The following is a 9,141-nucleotide window of genomic DNA, read 5'->3' as shown; positions in this document are numbered from 1 at the left end:
GAAACTAGACATGACCTTGGACAGACAGACATGCACCAGCATGACTATGAGCAGTCAGGACAATAGATAGGCCTTTAAAGGCACGAAAGCAGAAATAAGGATCAAATAGTTTTAAAAAAAAAAAATCAGGGCGCCTGGGTGGCTCAGTTGGTTAAGCGACTGCCTTCGGCTCAGGTCATGATCCTGGAGTCCCGGGATCGAGTCCCACATCGGGCTCCTTGCTCGGCGGGGAGTCTGCTTCTCCCTCTGCCCTTCCCCCCTCTCATGCTCTCTCTCTCTAATAAATAAATAAATAAATCTTAAAAAAAAAAAATCAAATCAAAACAGGAAAGCCCAGACCTAGGAGAAATCCAGAGGAGTGGTGAGCTAAGCCCCGTCAAGGTGCTCCCATCTGTCAGAATCACACATTCCAAAGTGGCAGAAATCTACTGTCCAAAAACGTCCAATTACTTCCGGACTCAGCGAGGCAAGCTCAGGCAGCACCAGGCTCAGCCCATGTGAGATGCCTCCTCCCAATCACAGACCACTGTTCCCTGGTCCAGGAGCTTCAAAGAATTGGTGCTGGGCAGAAAAGCACCTCAGGACAGAGCAGCTTGCAGAGTGGGCCAGCACAGCACGAGAAGGAGGAGGAGAGGGCAAGGTAAGTAGACTGATCTCCCTCTGCAAGGAAGACAACTGCACTCTCAATGGCTAGGCTGCTTTCCTGGGAGGCCAGCTGGGGTCTGAAAGGGCAAAGGGGAGAAGATCATTTCCTCGGGGATACATCCGTCATTTTCTGTAACTTAGAATATTATAACAATTTTGTTCTCTTTTACTTTAAATGGTACAAATTGCTTTCTTAAACCATTTGATATTGCCCACTTCTCAGAACCGAGGTTACAATTCTCGGAGTATTATTCACCCACCCTGATTCCAACCTCCAGTTTCCTGACAGAAAGACCAAGAAAATCCAAGAACCCTGGGAAAACCTTTATCTCCTGATTAAAATTTCGGACAGACCCTGTGGACCCCAATTTCCTGGTGAAGTCAGAGAAGCAAAAAGAAAATTTAAGGAAACAGGCCATGTTCTTTCTTAATAATGTAGTAGGGAGAAAGTTCCCTGGTTGTCTTGTCAGAAATCATTTGATCCTGCCTACTCGTAATGGGATTTGTGAGGCAATTTACTCATGTTTCTTCTCTGCAAACAGTTCTGTTTAATAAATGTGTCAGTCGAAATTAAGTCAACAAATTAGCTTTATCTATGCAATGTTATTTTTACATAATTTATTTTTACTCTTCACTAATTAGTTGATCTACAGGATCCCCAGGTCCTAAATATATTTTTCATTCTAACAACATTTCTACACATAATATGAGTTAAGTTTCAAATAATGCTAGTATTATTCTGTGTAAGTTTAAAACCCCACTTATAACTAATTTCAAAGATCTTGAACACATTTTGAATTTCATTAATTTCAATGTCTTTTTTAAATTAAAGACAATGTTGGTTGACCGTTTCTCAATATATATACATATTTTTACATACTTAAATAGTTTTCAAATCTTGTAAAGAAATGGTTTTCCTTTTGATTAGCTCTTCTCAACGAGGAGAAAATTTTCTTATTTTGCTTTCTGCTGCAACAGACTTTTTTTCTTTTCTGCTACAATAGGCTTAAAAATCAACTCACCTACTTTTTTTTTTTTTTTTTTTTTAAAGATTTTATTTATTTGACAGAGAGAGAGGGAACACAAGCGGGGGGAGAGGGAGAAGCAGGCCTCCCACAGAGCAGGGAGCCCAATGCGGGGCTCGATCCCAGGACCCTGGGATCATGACCTGGGCCGAAGGCAGACGCTTAACGACTGAGCCACCCAGGCGCCCCTACTTTTTTTTTTTTTTATTACCTGGAAAGAATATAGACTTGTAAATCCAAAGGGGAATTTACACACCATTTAGTCAAGAAAAACAAATGAAATCTCAGAATTTCTTTTTGACCTCTCCTGCTTACATTCTTACCAAGAGCAAACATTGATCAGCCCATGCAGGCTGCCCACACCCCTGATGTTCCCTAACTGGGGCAAAGACCAAATTCATGAAGAGGTGCCCTAATCTTACTTCTCCCAAGGAGTCTCTGTAGCATTCTTGCCTTGGGGCCAGGCTTCCTGCTGGCATTGCCCACACCTGAGGTTCTCACTTGGCTGAGAAAGCCTGAGCCATTGCTTCTATCTCAGTCCTGACTTCAGGTGGGTGAATGACTCTGAGGTCAGCATGGCAAGCATCAGGAGTCTAGAACTCTCTGTGATGATGGAAATGTTCTATACAATAGCCACTAACTACCTATCTGTGGCTATTGAGCACTTAAAATACGGTTAGTGTTACTAAAGAACTGAATTTTAAATTTTATGTAATTGAACTAGTTGGAATGAAAATACATGCAGCTACTAGTTACCATATTAGAGAGAGCAGGTTTAAAGCTTTAAAGCAAGAAAAACCAATGGAGGCTGTGAGCCCTGGGTGTCATGACCATGGGAACAAGCACCATTTTTCATCATTCCCAGGGACTCATCCTACCCTAAACTTAAGCAGACAGCAACTGTTCTGATCCAAAAATCCTTACACCCATCTTTCTTCTCCCCTCTAAGTCATACAACTGTCTACTCTTGTTCTGGGTTTCAAGGTCAGGGCTAAGGCAACAGCACGGTGTGTTTCTTTTTCCTCCTCTTATTTTTTTTTCTTTTGTTAATCCAAATTTCTCTAGCATGAGCTAGAGTTTGAGGTGTGGTTTGCATGCTCTCTGGTCCAACAAATTTGAGTGAGGAAAAGAGGTAATGAATTTGAAAATATAATCTCATACTTGGGAGAGTCTCACTTCTTTTTCTTCTGCATTGCAAGTGGTTTGTTTAGTGAGCAATGGTTTTTAGACCTATTCAATGTGTCTGGAAACATCAACACTGTGGAGATGAGTAATTTTGATAAGAAAACAAACTGAATGAGGGCACAAGGAAAAAAACAAAATAAAACTCTAGCTTTTCGAAATGTTTGCATTCCTCAGAGCAAAGGAGCTCCTGGGATGTTGAACAGTTTGAGTATATCGTCATGGTGCCAGGCACTGGGCAGTTTTCCACAAGGTGGGGCTCACAGAGGCTATTCTTGAATGTGGAAAACATTTTGAGGCAAGCTGCATACCTTCAGTCAGGGGTGATAACATTTCTGCAGTGGACAGCCGCTACTTGGCTCTCTGCCCTCTACCAATCCCACCTTTTAAAATTCACCTCACCCCATTTGCTTCTTTGCTATCCCTGCCAAGTTTAAGAAGAAATCTAATACCTATGAGGGTAGTGCTACTTTGGAATAACACAGGAAAGTTTCCACAGACCCCATATTTGAAATAGCTGATACATACTGGAGGCTACAAGGGAAGGTAGGAGGGGAAGACACATCATATTGTCAGGACTCAGTCTCTATCCACGGAATACAGACCCAAGACTCCAGATCATGCATTAGGTTAGTCCACTGAGGCTCTACACTCCTTGGGTCTCTTTCTCTCTCATGCGTCTTTCCTTTCCCTTTGGAAATACAAGGAAGGGATTTGATAAAATCATTCACAATGAGGCATTGACACTGATGACTCATAAGACTCACTGTGCCTCTTTTATATGGTTGTGCATCCTGATCAGGAGCAAAAGAGTAATTCTCTTGTGGGATTTCAGAAATTAGGGTAAAGAGGGAGGAAGACTGAATGGAGGGCAAAGACAGAAGGCTCTCTCTTTGCCAGCTTTGTTTATGTGACTCCCTTCATGGCTTAACCTGTAAGAGAAAAGAGCAGGGCAGGGCATGGGACTTTCTCTCAACTCTAAAGAAACATAAAGGGAGGTGATTAGTGACAAACTCAGTAAAAGGCTGTGAAGAGTCAGGAGAGCTGGACTTGAATCTTGACTCTACAAACAACACATCCGTGATCTTGAACAAGTCACTTCGCCTCTGGGAGCCTCAGTTTCCTCATTTGCACAATGAGAGGACTGACTACAAAGCCTCTACATCTTCAGCCAAATAAAGAGAAATTAGTTTTACGGAAGTGGCTCCCGTGGCTGTAGGGGCTCACAAGCCTGAAATCTGGAGGGCAGCCGCAAATTCAGGAAAGAAGTTGATGCTGCAATCTTGAGTCTGAAATCTGCAGATGAGCTTTCTGTTTTGCAGTTCGGGGGCAGAATGGCTTCTTCCTCGGGAAATCTGTCTTTGCTCTTAAGGCCCTCAGCTGATTGGAAGAGGCCCATCCATGTTGTGGAGAGTAATCTGCTTTCTTCCAAGTCTCTTGATTTAAATGTCAATCACATCTGTAAAAATGTCTTCCAGCCATAGCTAGACTGGTATTTGACCAAACAACTGGGCACCGTATCCTAGTCAAGGCCCTAGAGAACACCACAGTTTATAGTTTGTATGGAGAGTGCTACCATCTGTCCTTACCTTTTGTTCTCTCTCCAGGCCTGTCCTCTCCAGTAAGGGCAATACATTCATAATGTCTTTTTTTTTTTTAACAGCCATCAGTGTGAAAATTTGTCAAAGTTTTTCTTGTTTTAACTTAAATTAGTCTGCCCTGGTGCACAGGCATTCAGAGCCTTCAAAGAACTCTGAAAAATGAGCCAGGCCTGATGGTTTCCTTTCATGGAAATCATGTTGCCTTTGCTCCAAGTTTGGCAAGAACCCCTTCCCGGACGCTCCTCCAGCTGTCTATTACGGAAGTCACCTGTTTTCCAGGGAACTTTCCTAGAAGTGTTCCACTCAACACAGGTCTCTTTGACACAGAGACTATGTAATATCAACATTCACATTTTGACCAGCGTTTTCCAACTTCACTCTTGAGTGTCTCCTAACTCCCTGGGAACTAACTTTCTAGCTCAGTATTTTTCCTACATCTTTCATTCCTCTTAGTTCTAGAAGAGTGGTTCGTAGCCACTCTGGGGCTCACCATGTGGCTCAGAAATTCATAGTTGATGAGGGAAAGCTCTCCACTCTTGCTTCAGCCAAATTTTGATCTGGTTTTATATATTAGCATCCCATATTAAAATCTTATGTCCTTTGAAATGTGGCTCTGTGTTTTAAAACAAAATTAAATCACTAGTTTTAGGTGCTTTCACCATTCAAGTCTGTTGGCTTGGTCTATCTGCTTCAAGAAATTGAGGCAAAAGTAAAGAAAATGAATATTAGTTGAGGAACTAATATTGTTAGTATTCACCTATATTCTCACTGAATTTTCACAGTGACCTTTTGAGTTAGTTACTGTGATACCCATTTAGAGATAAAGCTCAACAAGATTAAGAAACTACCTGAGCTCATAAAACTGCTAAGCAGCAGGGACGCCTGGTGGCTCAGTCGGTTAAGTGTCTGCCTTCAGCTCAGGTCATGATCCCAAGGTGCTGGGATCAAGTCCTGCATCGGGCTCCCTGCTCAGTGGGGAGCCTGCTTCTCCCTCTGCCTGCCACTCCCCCTGCTTGTGTGCTCTCTCTCTCTGACCGATAAATAAATAAAATCTTTAAAAAACAAAAACTGCTAAGTAGCAGAGCAGAGATTCAAACCCAGGTCTGTCCAAATCCCTTGCTCATCCCATTTCACTGTACTTTCTAACCCGTTCTGCAACAGAGGTCTCAGCGAACAAGTCACTCATATGTTCATTCATTCATTCATTCATTCAAATACACATTCTAAAATTTACTTTATCTGCCTTTTATTTAGCAAAATAATTTATTGAGTGCCTACTATGTGTCAAACACTGTGCCACCTTGGACCTAGAAAGACAAATGAAACAAGATCCCAGCACCTTCTCCTGCTTCAGAGACTCTTGCAATAATAGAGTGCAGGGAACCCTTTGTACATTGATACCAGAAGAAAAGAATGCACAAGGGGAGCGGAACAGAGTCCCCCCTAAGTAAATTCTGCAGCCCGTGCACAGAGGAAAATCTCGAGTGTCAGCTTGACATCACCTCACTGTCCGGAGCAGAAGCACTAGAGCTAGCCAAAGCCAGAGGGATGGAGCCCAGTGTCTGGGTGTTCTGTTCAGGAACGCGGATGGAATGCAGAGAGGGTCCCTCCCATACAGACGTGCTGCTTGGTACCTGACTCTGGCCACACCCCACGCACAACTGGGAAGCTTTTTTCTTGTCCCAAAGAGATTATTCACCTCCCCCCATGAATCTTTCCATGGAAAACAAGAAGCAGCACACATGGGTAAGGCCTATAGATCCCTACAGCAGAGCACACCCTAGGCAAGGGACAGAGGGAAGGTGGAAGGGGCTGCTTCCCCTCAACCTGGAAGACGTTACCTCCTGGCTAGGCCCCGGGTGTCACTGGTGCATAAAGCCAAGCCACAGCCCAATTTTCTGCCCTTCCTAAATATGCCCCTGGTTATTAATCATGATTTCTTAGGTTTATAAACAAACAGTATTTGCCAACCCCTTCCCCATCTTTTTTCTCAGCGATCACAAAGGCCTCATCAAACACACTGTGTTTTACCCATTTTATAAAGAGGAAGCAGACAGTGAGTGGCATTGCCCAGGGGTACACAAAAAGGCTGGGCAAGACCGCAGTTTGAAGCTCGGCATTCTGACACCACGTCCAGCGGGCTCACAGTTAGACCACAGCACTAGGCCACAGCGGGAGCCACGAGGAGCCTACACTTGGCTTCCTAACTGCCATCTCTCTTGACATTTGTGGCTGTTTGGCAGATGCAACAAATGTTTTAGGTTCTCTACACACCGACCTAGTCTAAAATGCAGGTGACCAAGGAGAGGCCATGCAACGTCGACTCTCACATTAACCTACACATATGCACCTTTTCCTTCCAAGAATTTTGGTCCCAAGGAGTGGCTGAGAAAACTGCAGGTTTGGGATACATCTAAACAAATTTTCTGGGGAAACATGTGGGTGCAGCCCTGGGTCTGGGGAAAATGTGCAAATATGAGTGCAATGTCAAGGAGCCTAGGAGACAAGAACCTGGAGAAGTGAATGAAAAGAGGCCCAGTGATTCTGACCTTGGCAAAGGCAGATCATCTGAGCAGCAAAATGGACCTGTTCTCTCTGTTTGAGGGTTGGCAAGGAAGTGAGCCAGGTATTGCTTTTTAGATTAGCTCTGTGACAGGACTTTATACACTGCACGGTGTTAAGGAAATGATCCGAAACCAGACAGACCTGGGTTTGAATCTCAGCTTTTTAAATTATTTAAAATAATTTTAAAATTATTTATTTATTTATTTATTTATTTATTTATTTATTTATTTATTTTAGAGAAAGGGGAGCGAGAGAGAGAGAGCATGAGTAGGGAGAGGAGAGCAGAGGCAGAGGGAGAAGCAGACTCCCCACTGAGCAGGGAGACCGATGTGGGGCTCGATTCCAGGACCCTGGGATCATGGGATCATGACCTGAGCCAAAGGCAGATGCTTAACTTACCGAGCCACTGAGGCGCCCCTGAAACTGAGCTTTTGCATTTTCTGGCAATGTGGCCTTGGCAAAGTAAGCAATCTCTCAAGCCTCCCTTTCTTCATCTGCGAAATGGCAAGAAAACAGATTCTCCCCTAGATGCTCCAGGAGGGGCAGCTCTGCTGACGCCTTGATTTTAACCCAGTGAGACTCCTTTCACACTTCGGACCTCCACTTCAGATGTTACATTTGTGTTGTTTAAAGCCACTAAGTTTCTGGTAACTTGTTACAGCAGCTGTAGGAAATTAATACAGATTTCGGTAAAACAAAAAACAAAAAAACAAAACACACAAACAAACAAAAAAAAACATCTCTTGGATCTGTTGAGAGATGAACATAAGTGCCTAACGTGCTGAGGACATCAGTGTTTAATAAATGAGAGCTTTCGTCATCGTTTTGTTATTTTGGAAGACGGGGGTGACTTCCTAAGTTATTATGCACCACTGATCCCAGAGGCCTGAAGGAGAGGAGAATGCACCGGGCAAACAGAAAAAGCTAGTGATCAGCAACTGGAGCAGGTCTTGCCCATCACTATATGTCTGCCCTTCCATAAATCAGCCCGCAGTCAGGCTGCCTCCCCGGCACTTCCTACTGCATGCCTGGCTAGATTTCTTCCCTTCACTCTTCTTTTTGCTCAAAGCAACCCCTCATCTGCCTCCTCCTTTTCTCCCCCTCTTGTCTGCAGGGTTCCCCCGATCCTGATGGGCAACCTTCTCACTGAGTACTCAGTTGTCTCTTCCCCGCTTTATAAAACTGTGTGGCCGGTCGTCTTTGGAAAAGTGTGTTTAGGGGGTTGATGAGTCACCCGGGACTAAATCCCATGTTCAGAGTCCCTTCAGCTCCTTTCTGGCCCAATAAAGCCCCTCTTTGGTGGCCTGCCCACCCTCTGCCTTAAATCCCTAGTCCTATCCCCCCCTTTATTTGACCACATACGGTCACTTTTGCTTGAATCCATGTTGCTGTAATCACACTTTAAATTCCTTAAAAGAATAAAGTGTTTCTTTCTGTTCTTTAAACCTAACTAATGAACACAAGTAGGCTGCTACCCAGCAAATGAGTGCATAATCCATACTGGTGGAAATGGCACTGCCCTTGGCATCTCCAGATTTTTGCCCTTTACTCTCTATACTTATGTTGTCTGAACTTTCGCCTTTCACTGTCTATTTATTTTTGTCTCCAGATGGTAACTCAACTGGTCAGGAGCAATGTCTGCGCATACCAGTCATGAACTTTACAATGTGGCTGGTCCGGTCACAGGAGTAAAGATCTCCCTCAGTGGAGTTTGTGCATTAACTCCTTCAGGGCCCTCGGGCTCCACTCAGTCTGGTGTGTGACAATTACTGGAACAATTGCAGGAAAGAATGAATGTCACTTCTTTTTTTTTTTAATTTTATTATGTTATGTTAGTCACCATACAATACATCATTAGTTTTTGATGTGGTGATCCACGATCCACTGTTTTCGTATAACACCCAGTGCTCCATGCAGTACGTGCCCTCCTTAATATCCATCACCAGGCTAACCCATCCTCCCACCCCCTCCTCTCTAGAACCCTCAGTTTGTTTCTCAGAGTCCATAGTCTCTCATGGTTCGTCTCCCCCTCCAATTCCCCCCCCTCATTTTTCCCTTCCTTCTCCTAATGTCCTCCATGCTATTCCTTATGTTCCACAAATAACTGAAACCATATGATGATT

At 43.8% G+C, this 9,141-nt stretch overlaps 1 protein-coding gene across 1 annotated transcript in view; it reads left to right on the top strand.

Moving 5' to 3' along the window:
* Window positions 1–332: 332 nt before the first annotated feature.
* Window positions 333–9,141, top strand: part of UPK1B (uroplakin 1B) — a 28,755-nt gene continuing 19,946 nt past the window's right edge. The window contains exon 1 of the mRNA XM_006730425.3: window positions 333–640. The gene's annotated coding sequence lies outside the window, so the exon portion shown is untranslated. The remainder of the gene's footprint in view (window positions 641–9,141) is intronic.

Source organism: Leptonychotes weddellii, chromosome 1 (assembly GCF_054177405.1).
Source record: "Leptonychotes weddellii isolate Sample4059 chromosome 1, ASM5417740v2, whole genome shotgun sequence".
Lineage (NCBI taxonomy): Eukaryota > Metazoa > Chordata > Mammalia > Carnivora > Phocidae > Leptonychotes > Leptonychotes weddellii.
The sequence above is the reverse complement of the archived record's forward strand: the minus strand, read 5'-3'. Positions and strand labels throughout refer to the sequence as shown.